The following is an 18,283-nucleotide window of genomic DNA, read 5'->3' as shown; positions in this document are numbered from 1 at the left end:
GGCCACATTTCTGTGCTGATGTCCCTATTCTAAGCTTTGTCATTCTTCATCACAGTTTTGCGATACAGTTTCGAAGTCACCAGCATGGACAATGTCAAAAGAAATAAAAAATTCTGCAAGGGCTGTGATATACTGCCTACAGCTGAAAAGAAACCAAACTTTCTTTTGAGATCCAGGATCAAAGGACCTGGTAAACATCAGTTGGATGGTACTTCTGTCATGTTACAAGACTTGATGCAGTAAGTACAGGAGAACAAGTTCTGCAACAGATCAGAGCCAATTATCAAAGTAATCCCATTTGGCCATAAAAATATCTAGTCATTTAATACTGCTAAACCTTGTTTGTAATCACAAAACTTAATGAGAACAACTTACACTGAAAGGAAAGAAGGGAAATCTCTGGAGTAGAAAGGCTGCTAAAGAGGATGCTAACAAATGCAAGCAAATTTGAGGTTTTAACTTCTTTTATATAGGCCATACTCTATTCATAGAGGATTTTTCTTTAATCAGTCAATCCAATGCTGAAGCCAGCTACAAGATTATGAAAGCACACTTTTTTTCACACTCTGTGCCATGTAGGCAAGTCTCCCAATTAAGAAAAGGTTTCTTTTGTTTGCATGAGATTCTGTTTAATTTCCGGCAGGCAGATTCAGAAATAATTACCATCTATATAGAAGGATGAATAACAGTCAAACCTAGAATTCTCATTACCCACCAGAATTTCAAAGGGAACTTAACTTCTAAGAAAGCATTTGGCAGGTGTGAACAAAAGGGAAAAGGTATTGGACAAAAGCAGCGTTGTCTAATTTAAATTCTGAACAACATGGATGATATTTAGTAATGTCCAGGACCTCACATCTGTGAAGAGCCTGAAGAGTACTCTCAGAATACTGAGAAGGATTCGCACGTCTTTTGAGAAGTCTGGCTCCTCCTTGTCATATTGAAGGCATATTGGAGGTCATACCTCAAACGCTAGGGAATGGTTTGGTCAAGTGGGGACAGTAGTGCCATACGTAAAAGATTTTAGCCAGTTTACATTCCTGATGGAGGGCTGTAAAGAAGAAGGCTCTCAGTGGTTCCCAGCAGTAGGACAGGAGGCACTGGGCACAAACTGAAATACAGAAAATTCCATTTAAACATTAGAAAACCTTTTTTTCTATTCTAAGGACGACTGGATAGAGGAACAGGTTTTCCAGAGTTATAGAGATATTAAAAACTTGACGCTACATGACTTTGAGCAACCTGCCTTTGTTGATCCTACTAGAGTGGCTGGCATTGGAACAGATTATCCAGTTACCTTCCAGCCTTTACTATTCTGTGGTTTTGTGAAGCAATAGTTCTAATTTCCTGTAGTTATACAAATGTAACATACAAGCAAAGCTCTTTCTCCTCTTATGCTTAGAAGCACAGAGCTGGTAAAACTCACTGGCAAGATAATGTATGGTTCACGACTTTGGCCCTTTAGAATGCAAAGATTATTAGAATAAATAAAATATCACACTTAGCTGTATTAATGTCCCCTGGCTCACATTGTTCTACCTGGTGACAATGCTATTGAACAACTGGGTACAGCAATATAAAGGTTTAATATCTGGCTATATTTAATATTGAACCCTGATATAGGCAGTGCCCACCATGGCTGCAGGTCTGTCAGCATTTTCAAAGTTTTATAACAGCCATAAAAACTCATGGAGTATAGAAATGAGTCAACCAGTACTTATAATTGCTGGCATTTAGCACCAGAGATGATGACTAAGAATCTATATTTGAAATACCTGGAGTTGGTGGAGTCCAAGTACAAATCCTAGGGAAGATAACTAAGCACTATATTTTTGTGAATTAAATGCACTGAAATGTGTGCAGCTTATAGAACTTTTAGGTGAGTGCTTAAAATCACATTTATTCACACACACACTACAAACGTATTTGGTTATCATACAAAATGAATACTGTTTTGATTTGGTTTTCCCCTAATACAGAATATTGCCATGTTTGGCATTCATCTTCCTGCCCTTTCATCAGCAGAGGTGGCTGCATTTCACATTTCAGAAAAAATGTTTAGGGAATTCCCTGGGGCATAATTTTCAGTGGCAGATGCCACGTATCTCATATGCTCAAATACAGTTTGACAGCATGCAAGTGGTCTTTCCCTTCTGCATTAACCAACCTCACAAAAAAATTAAGTTGAAACAAAAATTCAGCAAGTTAGTGTCACAATGTCTGAAATGTTTCTCTGAGAAGGAGGTTCACTAAAAAAATAGATGTCCCAAGATTATACATTAAATTTATTTTTATATGGCAGTTTATGTAATTCATCTGAAAGAGAGTGGATCTCACAAATCCCATGCTAACATAATTTACAATTATCCAAAAGAATCCTGATGTGTTTCACAGACTGCAGTACAAACTCCATATATCAATGGTATCCACCTCAAGGGTGTCAGTCACAATTACAGAAGTGCTGCAAGTAAATCAAAGGACAGCACAGTGGCTAAATTAAAATCATGCTTGACCTTCAGGCTGAGCAGATTAATTTAACTACAACTTTGTCTGAAAGACCCACAGATAGTTTGAGTCACAGTCAGCAAGAGTCATATCCACCAGAAGACGAAAGGCTGAGTCAGGCCTCACAGATGTTAACCAGAGGTTAAGGCACACGTTAATTACGTTTGTGTTCTCAGGCTGGTCTTTGAGTTACAGGTTTTTAGTTATATGCAAATGGTATAAGAAAAATCCCAATCAGGCTCTGGATGTTTCCACATCAGGGCTTAGACGTTTACAGTTTCCACTTTACCAAATTCAGTGAATGACTTCAATATTTGAATTCAAGTTATTCACTTGCATATTAAACTCAAATATCTAAATTTTTTTTGCTGGGGAAACCAGTAGATTAAATATGTTTCTTCACCACATAAGCAACTTTTTAATCTAAATGCAATTTGCCAGTAGGGATGCCATTTTTCAGCACAGATATTCAAACATTAATTCTTCTGTCCCCTCTTTTCTCCCTCCCTCAAATGACAGTTTTGGACAACTGACGTTTTTCAGCAGTATCTACCTACGGCTTTATTTTTTGATTTATTTTTTTCCCCCTATTGATCTCTGCTTTTAACACATACTTATGTTTAGGAATATAAGCCTGAAAAAAATTTGACATATTTCTGGTATTTTGAACCTTGCATTGACATAAAATATCACCTATATTTTACCTTCATGTATACTTTAAAAATAAGTACACCAAAATTCACCAGAATCTAGGATGGTAATGAGGTGTGGTAACCTAACACTGGGGAAAGGTATAAGGAGTAAAAGAAAGGCAGAAGATTAAAGTGTTATTATTGCATGATTCACAAGAAAACATACCAGCTAGCTGATTAATTTGAAGTAAAACAAGTATTTGTAATTTTTTTTCTCATGTTTCAAACCTTAAAAACACCTCCTATGATAAATGCAAATCAATAATTCTTGATCAAACATATTTTAAGATTTAGTTGACAGGTCTACAGACAACTTCTATAGACTAAGCTTGTTTCTTCTTCTATTAAACAAGCATGCCAAAAATAAACTGAAACAGAAAATTTCAGTGTTTCAGTCTTGATAAGTTTAGCTTCTTCTTTGGCCAGTGACCAATCAACATTTTATATTAAATATCTCAAAAAACTGAGGAAAAATGTTGGATTTCAAGTCTTATGAATAGTGTAGGGCAAAAGCTGGACTAGTTTATGATTGGTGTATAAACCTGAACTAAAATTTACAGATGCAGTTCACAGTAATTCCACTGGAAAAACGCATAAAAAGATGTAGTCCTTCCTGCTTTCTGTCCTCTAGCACTTGCACTTTTCCTGTTTCAGATCCCTGCATTCAATATCTATGCACTGAAATGAATTTAATAAAAACAGAGAAGAATTTATTTGCATCTCTGAAAAGATGGGAGAAAGCCGAATATGAGTGTTTTTATTTCAGGGGTCAGGTGTCAGTAGCAAGACATGAAAGAGTGAAAACCAAGGAAAGAGATTTGAGTGCAAAATATTTGCACCACATTACCTTAAAAGACCAACATGTAATTGCTGCCATAAAAATATCCAAGTTTCTCTGTAAAACTGTTTCAGGAGACTTGTACAACTAGGTCAGTCTACCATTACAATTCAAAGGTAATAAGATTTGAACAGAAATAGAAGAAACCAAACATGAACAGGAAACATTTAAAGTGCATTCAGTATTACAGAACACTTTCTTTAATTCAAATAAGAACATTTTAGAATATCTAGGGAAAATTTTATGGTTTTTATCTAACAAATTGCAAAGTAATGTGAAATGAAATTAATTCACACCTGGAAAACCTGTTTTGAACGGAGTAGTGCTATTTTTCCCTCCTCTCAAACTTATTTCTCTGCTGGATGGATACATTTCACTGAAGTATTTAACAGCTGTGGTACTACCTCAAAGAGAAGAAATACAGACCACTACAGGTAACAGCTGCGTTTCACCTAAGGCCACCTACTAATAATTTTGTTTTGTATTTCTGGACTACAGCCCAACCCAAAGCCAGCAGCAGCCAGTGTGCACTGTCATTTTCCTATGGAATGCCTACCAGAAACATCTACCTGAGAAGGGCAAGGATAGTCCATGGAACACTGAGAGCAGGTGATGATTTTGCCTATTATCACTTTTCTATCTGGAATAATATATTCCTTTCACAAAGAATATTTTGGTAGTGAGGGACAAAGATCTACTCCTATAAACAAACTGAGATTAACAGTACTGAAAATAAAACCAGAATAAAATACCATTTACATGAAAAGTACTCTACACTGTATTTATGTTTATACCTTCTTAAAACCTGTAAGTAGATTTTTTGAAAGAAAGTAGAGATTTTCTTTAGTGAGTGATATTTAATTACTTAACTTAGATACCACTAGCGTTACTAGCTGCTGTGGATATTTTTTTCTGCTTGGGGAACACAGTACTGAATGCAGCAAAAGCTTCTGAGAGTACAATTTCCTTAAAATATAGAAATAAATGCATGAGGCTGCACACAACACAGTTCAATCAGTTCTTTATTGTTTTATAATGTTAAAGATTATTACCACAATGCACAAAAGGTGTAATAGTGGGTTCTTAAATTAGCATTTGCTTAGCTCAAATGCCTCTGCACTAACCCCTGTCCTTAGAACCCAGCACAAACAGTACTGCAATTCATGCTTACAGAGTGGTGGGCTTGTGCTGTCTCCTGAACGGGACAAATCTCCTCAGGAGTACAGGAATGAATTAGAAGGGACACCCCATGTCTCACTCTGTCACTTTGCAGGTTTTCAAACACAACACACTGACTAGTGTGATGTAAAGATGACATTAACTCTCAGGATTTAAAAAACTCTTGTCAATCCAGATTACTCTCCTGCCTGGTTAAAATAATAGGAGATTTCTGCTAACACTACAAAAGTATTCTGGGAATGAGGACTCCATCTGCAGTTTTACCAGGCTGACTTTTGAGTGAGCACATTGGTAATTCCCACGTGGAAAGCTGTTGATGCCATAAGCATTTCCCTGTAGTACAAAATAAAATTTGTATATTAATATTAAGCTTTAGGCCACCAACCACTAATTAGAGCTTTGCACAGGACGGAAGAGAGTATACCACTGTTCAGAAAACAAATGAATCTGCTGCAGAGGGGCATCACTCCTGTTGGCTTACTGAGAGTGGAATGACAAATGCTCTCCATCTTCCACAGATCTTTTTTTTTCAACACGTGGTCATGACATGAAAAATATGAAAAGTGTTCACCTAGAGGAATGCACAGGGACTTCCAGTGCAGCTTTCTTGGGACATATATCCAAGTCCTGCCTGCAGGACTCAAAGCTGTAGGGCCTTTACCAGAGATGATCCTGGATGTGAGTCAAATCCTACACCTCTCTTTATGGACAGCTTCTCCATAGGTTGTAACTACCCTGTAGCAGAGACACGGCTCTAGGAACTGGCACCCTTCTGACATGCATGCCCCCTGAAAACATGGAAAAACTCCACTGAAAGCTGACATGAGATTGGAAAGGACTCTTGATGAATACTTTTCATGTTTTTGATCATCTAGACTACATTAAACACCCTGCAGAAAACAGATAATTTGTATCACTTTATTTCATTGACATCTCACTCCTACTGAGTTCTGGTGCTGAATTCTCCAGAACCAGCTCTACTACCCTGGAGCACACACTTTTCACCTGTGAGGTTTCAAGGACTGACAGATCTGCTTGTCATTTTAACCATCTGGAAGCAAGGAAGGTGCTTTAATTTTATTTTTTTATTTTTTTTTTCTCCAGCAAAGACTACTTACACTAAGTTCCTTTTTTTTCGCTCTTTTTAAAAATAATAGCATAATGCATCCGGATGCCAAGAAACCAGGAGCCACTAAACAAACCAAGCACTTGAATCCACAAAACCCCTGAACTTAGCATTTATAAGATATATTTTGCTTACAAGTGAACTTTTCATGGGTTTAATAACTTGAATATCCCCATCCTGCTTGTACAATCATGTAAAACCTAACCAAAATCTCTTCTGCAGGATTAGACATTTACATGTATTTCACTCACAGCACAAAGAACCGACCAACATCAAAGGGCATGCTGTGTTTATGAACAAGCTCTCTCTCTGCTCCAGTTGCCAAATTTATTCCTGTAATGCACTGAGTGTTTGATAGTCCTTTAAAATGGAGTTTCTCTACCTAGTTTTCTGGATATACAAAAACCTCTACTGCTTTCCATTGACACATTGTCATCCTTTACTATGTTCTATCTCTTCCATAAAGTTACATTGGCTATTTCCAACACTGAGGATGCTACATGTCTAACCTATCATTTCACCCATTTTTCCACTGAAGGCCCTATCCCTGAAAGCACTTCATTATGATTGCCAGTGTCTGTTCAGCTTTGTTCCACACCCATATTGAATACTGAATTCAAACCTGAGAATTCTTAAAAATAGCATACAGTGTCACTTAATCAGTCTCTTCAATAAAAAGTAAGAGAGTTAATATATAGTTAACAGCTTTCAATTCTATGCATTAGATATTTCTGTGCTCAAGACTCAGTATTATAAATGTATTGCTCTATTTAAAATCATAGTTTGTGTAGTGCTTGAAAGAGCCAAATAGAAGTGTATCAGACATACAAACTTGTGAGTTTACACGCCCCTGTTGCCATCTCCAATCACTTCTTGCACAAAGAGCACGGTCGCACAAATACACAGTCACACATTAGCTACATTTAGTGCAAACCAAAAAATAACTCTCCAAGAACAAATGCTGGCTTATCCAATAATCTGTTTTGTCAAAAATGACCCCAAGCTGCCATGGGACTTCCCAGCAAACCTGAAGGTCAGTAAACAGGAGGTGTTTTAAACCAAAGAAAGAAGATTAAAAGATCAATTCTTGAGCTAAGGACTTTTATTCAAGATATTTTATCTGAGCATCTATATTTTATACAAAAGATACTGTGAACACAGGTGCCTTGTTTGGTTTCATCTGTAACCAAAAGGCAAAAGCAGAGAAAGATTCCTCTTGGAGAGTGGATTTCTGCTACCTGAGAGTGCTGTGCATCAATCCTAAAACATTACCTCTATTCAGAAATGGACAGGAAGCCAACACACTCCTGGAGTTGTGGGGCAGAGTGTTTCCAGCAGGATATAGCACTAACAACAGGGATGGCTGTTTCCCGGACCAGCCCTAAGGGCATTTAAGACACAGCACTCCATGGGGAGCACTGCTGTCACTTACTGCCAGGTGGGAGGCATGGATCACAGTACCAAACTAATATCCAGATAAAACATCTGCGTCCTCCAGATCGAGATGATGTAAAATACAATTCTTAGTCACTGTTGTTTTTCCTTCAGCATCCCTCCTGGATTATGACCACAAAGGAGCAATAGGCATGCACGCAGGATAAAATGGGATTTTTGCCACATGCTCTGGCTATTTTCCTTGGAGTGAACTTTGAGAAGCTGGTCTCATCTGTGCCCAAGCCTCCATACCACTGCGTGGAGACTGAACTAGTTGTCAGCTTAATTCATTGTGTAATAACAAATATCGAGTCTGGATCTCTGGTTCCCACAAGAGCCCATATGCCCATATCATAACTTTCTCCTTTTAGGGTTGCTTTTCCTGTCCTAATTTATACTTCCTAAGTTACAGTACATACATTTACATGGTTAATGTTCGTATTGCTGAGATTACACCATTGTGATGCATGCAATATAAATGCCTAGACAGATGGATGCAGTATCACAGATTTCTGAAAGGAGGAGAACTTGCAAAGCCAGAAGCTCACACTTCAAGAAACCCATTTGCTGGCACAGGGGTCACTGAAAATAGATCTGAATGCTTAAAAAGCAGTGCAATACTCTTAAATAAAGTACTGCTGACAAAGGTATACACTTTTGCTCTTTCCTAGAAATAGGCTCTAGTCTGTTAGGTTGCTAGGAAATAATCATCTCAAAAAATTCTGATTATTTCAAATTTATAATTTATAAAGATTAAGTGCAAATCTGCTTGGCAAAGGAAGTCAATAGCAAAGGCCACTTTGCCAATAGCCTTTCTCTTTAAATAAAAAGTGATACTAAAATGAGACACCTTATTTATTAAACCAGGATCAGTCCGGCAGCTTTGATGCTTCACATAAAACTCACCGAACAAATTATTTCTAAGTGAGAAGTCACAATACAAGTCTAAATCACTCCAGAGTAAACAATTTGGACTGATACCAGGTGAGAGGTCTCTGGGAGAGAGTGTCTCTCTCCAACTATTAATAATATAGCAATAAGACAACAGGTGCTGTTCTGCCAAGCTCTCTTGATATTTGGATACAACAAACTTGCTTCTCCAATCCACAGAGAACAAAAAAACAACCCCAAAGCCGGTACAACGAGACAGAAGCAAGGACTATAATACTGCTACTGATAAAAGAAAAAGTAAAATTGTTACTCGTGACCACTTGCCTCTCCTGAGGAGACATATAGGTATTGTATGGCAGTCTTAATATTTCAGTTTCATAAATTCTGCTTTTCAATTCCTTTCTGACTGAAACAACAAAAAAATTGCAGGCTTACTGATCTTTAAAGGTTACTGGCAAGACAACGTCGACATATTAATGGAGCTTGCTTGAAAAGATACAGAGGTCAAAAAGAAGCAAGTGATAATTAGAGCAAAGAATCTAAAGCTGGTGAAATTCAAAAAGTCATGCAGACACTATAGGAAATATACCTTCTCTGTCTAGCTGTGCTACAGCATGCTTCCACAGTTTGTTTCAAAGTCTCCCTTTGCCTTTCATCTTACACATATTTCAGCACTGTTGTTATGCAAGATGGGGAATCATTCATTTTAATGTGATACTAAGCATATTACCACAAAACCAGAAAGAAGCTACCGTTTTACTGATTATCTAATTAAAAAGCTCTACAATTCAAATTCTTTGCAGCCCCTCACTCCACACAAAAGATTTAATGCTGCATCTGAAAAGCCACATGTACAAAAAAGCAAAGAATTTGTAAATGCTTCTGATATTTGCTTATTCTTTTCCTTCCTCTTGTTACAAAAGCCACAGCTATCACTCTCTTTAAGCACTAATAAAAGCAATTTAACGACAGGTAGATTTGCTGGTTTGTAGCTTCTTTGAACCCCCAACACACTCACTAAAGGAAAGTAACTTTAGCTAGGAAAGAGATCCTCACAGCACGATGGTGAATAATTCATCATTGCATTTTTCTTTTCATCTCATTTTGTGCCAGTAACGTACACAACTGAAAATATTGCAAAATCTAAAAACAACCACAGACAAGGACTTCCAGCAGCAAAATACACATAAAACTAGCAGGCAGGTTTCCCCAGCTTATATAATAACAGCTTTAGCTCGACAGAACCCCCATCACTCACCGAGGACTGAATTCACTTGAACAAAAGCGGAGCCCAGTCACCAAATGCAGCTTTGCAGGACTCTCAATGCAAGATGCTCCTGTCTGCTGTTCGGTTCACACTTGCCTTTATAACTAAGCCAACCAACAACATTCAGTTGCTGAACCTGATGAATTATAAAACGGTAGCTCCCAGACTCTCATATTTTACATCACAGGGGGTGGTCATCCAGCATACACACTGCCTGTGTACATATATTCTGCTATAACTCATCCTGATAAACACATCAGTGCTGGCAGCAGTGACAGTAATTGGTGCTCAGGATGTACAAGCACAAACCAATAGAGCACACTCCCACCTTCTGCTCTGTGCAACATCCCTACCTGTCAATCACTGCACCTTGTTAAGGTGGAATGATCAACTGCTCTTGCGGGAGAGGCGAAACTCAGAGAAGAAACCATCTACCAATACAAATTCTTCACTTAAACATTTCTTAATGCAGTAGTAAATGTAGCTGCAATGTCCTCTAGGTAACAATTTTCATGATTTTTTAAAAAGAATCTTCATAAATATCTTCCCTTCTTAAAGACACAGTTCTCGTTTGGAGACTAACACAGGGTTTGTTACTTTACTATCATGAATGGAAATTATTCAGGCAAATTCCAGGGACATTAGCACGGATAACCTAAAAGCATTACTCCAGGCAGAATGACTGTTAAAAGCAATATACTTGTTAGGTGCAATTCTGCGCCCATTTTAAAATCCTAAAAATGCTGAAAGGTTTTAAGAACATCCTCTAAATTGTAAGGATGTATTTGTAATGCTCTTCACTTCTCTAATGCTTTATTTTTCCCATATGCTTGCATAATTTTCAAAGTTAATGTATAGGTACAAAATAACAGAATCAAACACCTAAAGCTTACTCATTAATCCAATCAATTAAACTAAACATTTTCAAATGGGATTAATTACAGCAATAACAATCACAGTTGTTGCACATGCCACAAATTAACACTCACAATTAGCCCCTAACAAGCAAAACTGGTTATGGTAATGGTGAAACACAGTCAGGGATCAGCCACTGGAAAGGGGTTTGTATGGCAATTTTTTACGAGGGAGCAGAAGTTGCTCTTTCAGAGTTGAGCTCCAGGAATTTTGTCAGTTTTACAAAACTCACGGCTATTTGTGCGAGTGCAGAGTGGGAATAAACACTTTACTCAAGAGGATTTTCTATTTCTACATCACTGGTGATGATTCTCAGAGGGTTCCATTTGGAACCTGAACACCGGATCCAGCTCCTTTCATTTCCCATGCCTGTAAAACTCCTGTAAAACAGTTTTTGCTGCCATGAAGAAATGTTGTGCTTGGGAAGGTGAGCACAGTTGTGTGAGCGGTTGTGCATTGCCTGGATGCTTTTCCACGAACAACTGGGCTGAGGAATGCAAATGAAGCCTGCGCCAGCAGCCCCAGGCAGAAACCCAACCCTTCTCACCATCTGGACCGACTGATGTGCGTCACAATGTGGGAACAGGGTGTTGCATTTCATGCACAGCAAAAGCTAGTCCTATATATATATCTATCTATCTATATCCCTTTCCTCCTGTTCTCAGCTGTTTGTTCCACCCCATTCCTCATTTGTCTCTTTGTGTTCAGCACCTTTACTATCTGAGAAAAAAAATCACTCAAGGCCAGAGGCATGAACAGTGTTTCTGCATGTGCTGCTGGCTCTTACTATAGCAGCCTGTCTGAAAGAAAAGCCCTCTAGAGTTGGGTGGCAGAATGTAGAGGAGACACATCAGGATTTAATCAGAGTAACAGTTTTGATGTCTCTGTCTTTCTCAGAGGAAAGGACAGCTGAGATCCAATAATTGGATTCTCCAGCGACGCTGACCGAGAATAATCCAATATGGGCAGAAAATATTCCAAATGATAAGCCCTGGCTCATTAAGAAGCAGGGGAAAAAAAAAAAAAGTGTGTTACTGGATTTGGCTTTTAGACCCAAATTCTCTTCTCAGGGGTTTACATATTTCACGTGCATATCATGGAGGTTCCCTAAAATGTCCTGATTACAACAGTTTGTTGTCTTGTGCACTAATTAGGTTTTTTTGACCTATTTTTTCATAAGAGACAGTTTCAAACCATATGTGCCAGAATGCCCTATTTTCCTTTTTGTTTTGTCTTAACCATTCAGACTCTAAGACGCTTCCCAAGGATTGGTGTAAACATGACACTGCCTTATAACAATTTGCTGCCACATGAATAAGACACAAGCAATGCATGGTTGAATGTCCTTGACCAACATAACACTCACACTAAAATTCAGCTCCCATTTACTGAAGAAAATGTTTGTAAAAGTGACCAATATCTCACTAATGTAAGCCACAGCAATATTTCATAGCTGTGTGTAGGTGGCATGCATAAACCACAGTCTGTGGTATTACATAAGAGCCACAGTTTTAAGAAAAATTGCTACCCTGTTTCACACTTGCAATTTTTAATTAGTTTTCCTGGCTTCCATGTTACCTTTCAATGGGTAATACAGCTGATACTGCAGTAACAGTCACCAGTGTGGTGCTCTGTAAAAGTGCTACCTTCAAGGTGATTTGATACGCTCAACACACAACCCATGTCCTTGGGGCTCTGTTCTTACACTCTGATACAGAATGTGAGATTTCACATTCAAACATACTCCAGTGACAGGTGTGTGAAAATCCCATATGGCTGCCAGATTTCTTTATACCTACATATATATATATAGAGTATGTTTTTTTTAAGGCATTTGTAACAAACACATTTGGTATTGACTCTGATGTTCTTCACTTCAAGCTGCAAAATAGAAATGATCTAAAAATGAAAAAAAACCAAAAAACAAAAAAAAACCCAAAAACCCCCAACAACAACAAAAAAAAACAAACAAGAAAGAAGTGTTCCCATTTGCTCCCAAAACATTACTTCTTTCTTCCATAATCACATGGACTATATTGACTACACATCATGGATATCTCATTTGCTGTCTCTAAAGCGAGCACACAGATCACTGGGGAAAAATCAGGGCATTCAGCTGGAATAACAAGGGTAGAAGAAGCAAAGGTAAATTCAAATTAAAAAGAACTACAGGCAGGTTTGATAGTATCAAGATCACAAATTAGCTAGTACTGTTAACTCACACCTCAATGAAGAAAAACTAGATCTCCAGGATCTCCACAGCGTGGACCTGGAGTTTCTGGTGAAAAAATGTGCACCAACAGAGATAATTTCCAGGCTACACCAGATGGTATGGCTGACCAGTGCTCTGTGTCATAATCCTTGCCATGTAGCCTATGATGTCATTTTGCAAACTAAAGAGGTATTTATACAGTGTCCTGAATTTTGCAATCTTCAATTTCTTTTCTGATTTTTTTTCAGACTTACACTGGATACATTTTTACCCTGCATTTAACCTCTTTCATCTGATAGCCTTTTGATGGTACTGTCAGAGAGTATCTCTAAAGCAAAGAGCCCAGCAGGGTGTTGAAAAGCTCTGGGCATTTATCAGATAATATCATCCAGAAGAACAGTAATAACAAGAAGCCCAAGCTTTCCAACGATCAGGGGGTGTAAAACCACTTTGTTTCTTACAGGTGTTTTTTCTTTCATCATAGGCTCAGTCTGCATCATTTTGCAACAGCCCAGTCTATGCTGGGCCCCTAATAGGACAAACAATATCAAGGGCTGCAAGTCACTTTCCACCTTCCTCCCAGCAAAGGCCCTAATTTAGCTCTCCTTCCCTAATCCAGCTAAGCATTACCATGAAATCTGCATGAGTTTAGGTAATTCTGAGATCTACCTTTCTTCAAATCAAAATCAGCTGAGCATAATTGTAAAGGTCTTTTATTACACTTGATAAAGACCCTCCCTAGTTACAGGGAATTTCCCCACCTATACACTCTGAAGGGTAGTAGGGTGAGATAGAATCATCATTTCTTTTGAGTACAGAAATCTATCAAACTTTTAATTCCAGCTGAGACCACAGAGGATTTACAAGTTTCACAAACTACTCCATTGTCTGTGGTCTGAATCCATAATGGGATATTATGAGAATTTATCCTTTTATAAATATATGGTAAAATAGTACACATTGAGTCAGACAGATTCCATTGCTGTAACTTACATACATCCCACACTGCAAAATAAACAACAGTGACAATCTAAATTAATTTAGTTGCCACAGCAAGGCAATAGAGAAATTAATTTTCTTTCAATGTTGCACAACTGAAACTTCATGTACGAACAGTTTTTAAATCGTTTCAGTTTCCAAGATTAGTCCTTGTAAGTACAAATGAATAAAAGTGTATATTTAGATTAATTAAGAAATTAGCTGGCACAGGGCTTTGAAGATGTAAAGGACTGTACAAGTGCTATTGCTCCAATAATATTTTCCTCTATTACAATACTATCCTTCCTCAAGTGACATCCTTTTTGCTCCAAGTGCAGAGTGAAAGCTCAAGTACTCTTTCTGAATGAGGACTGTGTTTGAAAAAATACAGAAAAAAGAGAATTAAAAAGGATATTCAGCTAGGTCTGAATGAACAGATGCCCCAAAGAGCAATTTAAGTTGATCAAGGGCAATGACAAGAAGTTGCTTTGCTAGTTAGGAAGGCTGATCTCTCCTAATGGTGGCTTCATAGTCTTAAGAATATGAATGATCCTGTCAGTAATAAAGAAGAGCAGCTAAAAGGAAGGAAGGCCAGATGGCACTTTCCCTAGAGCCTCTGGAGAGGCTGCCTGGATTTGATTTGATTTGAAAAGCCTTTTATAGCACCCCATGAACCTGGAATAATACAGCAACCCATTAATAAGTCAGTAGATACTATAGGAAGAGTTTGAGATTTCATAAAAATGTTGTTTTTCTGTATGGCTTAGGTTAGTTCAGCTAGTTAAAAGAACTGAGAGACTTGGAGGATGTAGTTCAGAATCCAGAACTAGTTTGTGGTTCTTGTTTTGTTTTCTTATCTTGACTTTCATTTTCCATTGAACGTTGTGTTTCCTTTTGCTGTTCCCTTTTAAATGAGTTAAATTTGTCTGAAGGTTGATACTCAAATCCAAAACAAATCATAAAGTACTTAATAGCTCTATGAGGTGTAAAAGTAGATAAAGTTCACTACCTGTTAGCTAGAAGTTTAAATGTAGTAGAAAACCAGACAAGCATCTTTTACACATCTTCTACACAAACAGAAGGTCCCACAGTCAACTCCTTGTAAGCCTGGTGCAGGAAGCAAACGAGTTAACAGCTTTGAATGGCAAAGAATGGTGGAGCCATGAAGATCCTCCCTGGATTCGCAGTTTAACTTTGCGTGCACCCTGTGGTGGGAGGAGTAGGTGGCTGATTTGGGAAGAAGTACAGCACAGGAATGATACACTTGACTCCTCTGAGGATGGTGATGAAAATCTGTCAGCTTGGCATAGTCCTTCACGTTACCTACAGCAAGTACTGACACATGGAGAAAGCAACAGCTCTACAGACATCACAGTAAAAATCACAGAATGCAGATGGAAAAGGCCTTTAAGATCATTGAATCGAACCATTGACGCAACACTGCTGAGTCCACCATCAAACCATATCCCTCAGCACCACATCTACATGCTTTTTGAACCATTCCAGGGACCATTTCCCTGGGCAGCCTGTTCCAATGCCCGATCACATTTAGCAAAAAATTTTTTCCTATCTAATCTACCTTCCCCTGATGCAACTTGAGGCCATTTCCTCTTGTCCTATCACTTGTTACATGGAAGAAGAGACTGACCCCCACCTGACTGCACCCTCTTTCTTTTCTGGTAGCTGTAGAGAGCACAGCATAAGAGGCAGAGTGTTTGTGGTGGAGGAAGCAGACAGCTGTTTTGCTGAAGAGTCCTGTGGCAGTACTGTAAGGAATTATCCATGGAAAGGGAAACAAACACACAAAACAGTCTTCATGATGAAACAGTGAAATTGAGGCCTGCATTTGTGGTAGATGCAAAAAATAAGCAGCATCGCCTGAGGACGCCTTCTGCACTGATTGTGACAAAGAGCTAGCACAGGAATCAGTACGCACGCACACTCTCAGATTAAGTTTTCCCCTCCTACAGTTTTCTTTCAGGAAAGAAAATCTGAAGCCTGGATGACTAACTACAATGCAGATGGCAGAGCAGTGTAGAGATACAAGCTCCAAATGAACTAGCTCAGATGACACCACGAGTGAATTTAACCTACTCATATTGAACTCCATGGTTATGCTGTTCCTGGAGCCTGAACAAGCAAAGCAGTTTAGGATTCAGACAAGCCAAAGAAGGACAGCAGGTGATACTCAAGCTAGATCTGTGCCAGCACTCTTGCAAATTTACTTCTGCAGCTTTTTTGCCATTACTTGTGAATGTGCCAAGAAAGTACCTCCCAGCAAGAAATAATACATGGAATTACAGCAGCATCAGAGCAAAGTATTGCTCTGAAAACAAGGAAGAAATAACTCTTTTTTAGGATATGGAAAACCCTCTTTCAGCTCAGCAGGAATCATCTGTAGCCTTGCATGGTTCACAAGACTGCTGAAACTGCAGATTTACTGTCTTGGCTCTAATGTCAGGACAATTAATTTAGCGCTCACCAGAAACCCTTTTGGGTAGCTAGGGGTGATGGATCCCTGGTGAACTTGCTTTGAGGGGATTGTCATACTCAGCGTATTCCTGCACTGTCTGGGCACTCTGAAGGTGTGAATGGCAATGACACTTCTTCTACAGGTCAGCAGAAACCATGAGCAGGGAAATGTCTGCCATTCCATCACATTTACACCTGGTAACTAGCTTCCACAGAGTCTGAGCTCAGCTGGGCACTTGAGGACAAGCCACCCTTTGGTGAGGATCCTGTCCAAAGGGATGCAAGAACCAGGACACTGATTAGATGCTCTGTTCTTGAACTACTTATAGCTTGAGGATTAATTAGGAGTGGGAAAATGCTCTAAGACCTTTAACTGAAGAACTGAAGAATTAAAGGAGTTGAAATATAAATACTTATTCTCACTACAGTATCAGAATCTCTGATTGAGACCCTACAGAAATAACTCGAGCTATGTAGATACAACAAGAACATTCGGTTAAGATTTTGTAAATGACAAAATGGGATTTATCTGGGAATGATGAGCAACTGAACAGAGAGGTGGTACATGTTGAGGCTGAGGATGTGCAGCTTTCAGCCCTTGAATTTGTAGCTGTCTGCTCCTGTGCTCTCTCTACTCCTGTGCTCTGGCCAACTTTCTGCTAGGTAACACCAGAACTGTAAATATAGCATATGGAAAATAAAGGCTAAAGATAGAAGTTAAGAGCAGCAGTGGGTTAAGCAGAAGTTAATATTGCCTTCTCTTGCTTGTGCTTGCAACTCAACTGCTATTTTAGCAGAGCGCCTTGCAAAAGGAAAGCAGGAGCAAATGGCAGTAGCTGGGAACTTGGGACATTTGCTGTAAGAATTTTGTGTGTCCTGGATGGACGCTGTTTCTGTGACTCACTTTCTCGGCTCAACACGGCTCCATGGAGGTACTGTGAAGATACACTAAAAATAATGATGTATTTAAACATTTATGCTGCAGGCCACCTAATCACCTTCAAAGAAAATAGTTCTGCAAGAGTTGGAGAGTCCAAGCAATGATTTTTTCCAGTCTTTTTTTTTTCCTGCTTTTACCCACAACTAGAAAAAAATAAATATACTGGCCCTCTCAATGTTAATATTGCACAGCAGACAGAAATATGTGCCAGTCTGAGGGATACACGAGGAAACAACATAAAAGTACTGCTGCTGAGCAGGGATACAAATTAAAGGAACTTTTGCAGCTCTACTACTCAGAGAACACATTGTTAAAATGTGATTTGGGGGCAGAATAATCATACTCGAATGAGAACAATAAAAACAAAATGATCCTGAGGTGAAAATGTTGAAAGTGGACAACCCGTACTGCTTTGTGCTGGTACCGAACAAGGACTTCAATAAAAATGTATAAAAATGCACTAAGATGATGAAAATGGGCTACTTTTGAAGGAAACAATATGACCCTTACAAAGAAAACCTTGTGTACAATACACCATAAAAGGACAGAGCAGTTAGGAAGATGACTCCCTGTGGAGACTGTAGACAGCTTCATATCTTAATAGATGAGATGTGTCTTGGCAATGCATGACCGTATGGATATCCTGGTATTCTGTTAGAGAGTAATAAAAACTATGAAAGTATCATCAGAGTTCTGGGCATGCAAAAATTAGTTAGCCTGCACAGAAATTTATGAGGGGAAATAAAATCCTTTTGTTTTCTACCAGTAGATTTAATTACTTTACTTCCCATAACAGGGAATTTGGGGAGGATGAAAAATGAAAATCCTATGTGC

At 38.6% G+C, this 18,283-nt stretch overlaps 1 protein-coding gene across 30 annotated transcripts in view; it reads right to left on the bottom strand.

The window, feature by feature from the left end:
- The window catches only part of DLG2 (discs large MAGUK scaffold protein 2), a 1,005,290-nt gene that overhangs the window by 107,361 nt on the left and 879,646 nt on the right, over window positions 1-18,283 (bottom strand). Inside the window, exon 1 of one of the 30 annotated variants that reach the window (XM_017735886.1) lies at window positions 9,924-10,238. The exons of 28 other annotated variants lie outside the window; for them this stretch is intronic. The gene's annotated coding sequence lies outside the window, so the exon portion shown is untranslated. Of the gene's footprint in view, window positions 1-9,923; window positions 10,239-18,283 lie in introns of those variants that run through there. One more of the 30 variants, XM_017735889.1, reaches the window with a different exon arrangement.

Source organism: Corvus brachyrhynchos, unplaced genomic scaffold (genome assembly GCF_000691975.1).
Source record: "Corvus brachyrhynchos isolate BGI_N302 unplaced genomic scaffold, ASM69197v1 scaffold44, whole genome shotgun sequence".
Lineage (NCBI taxonomy): Eukaryota > Metazoa > Chordata > Aves > Passeriformes > Corvidae > Corvus > Corvus brachyrhynchos.
The sequence above is the reverse complement of the archived record's forward strand: the minus strand, read 5'-3'. Positions and strand labels throughout refer to the sequence as shown.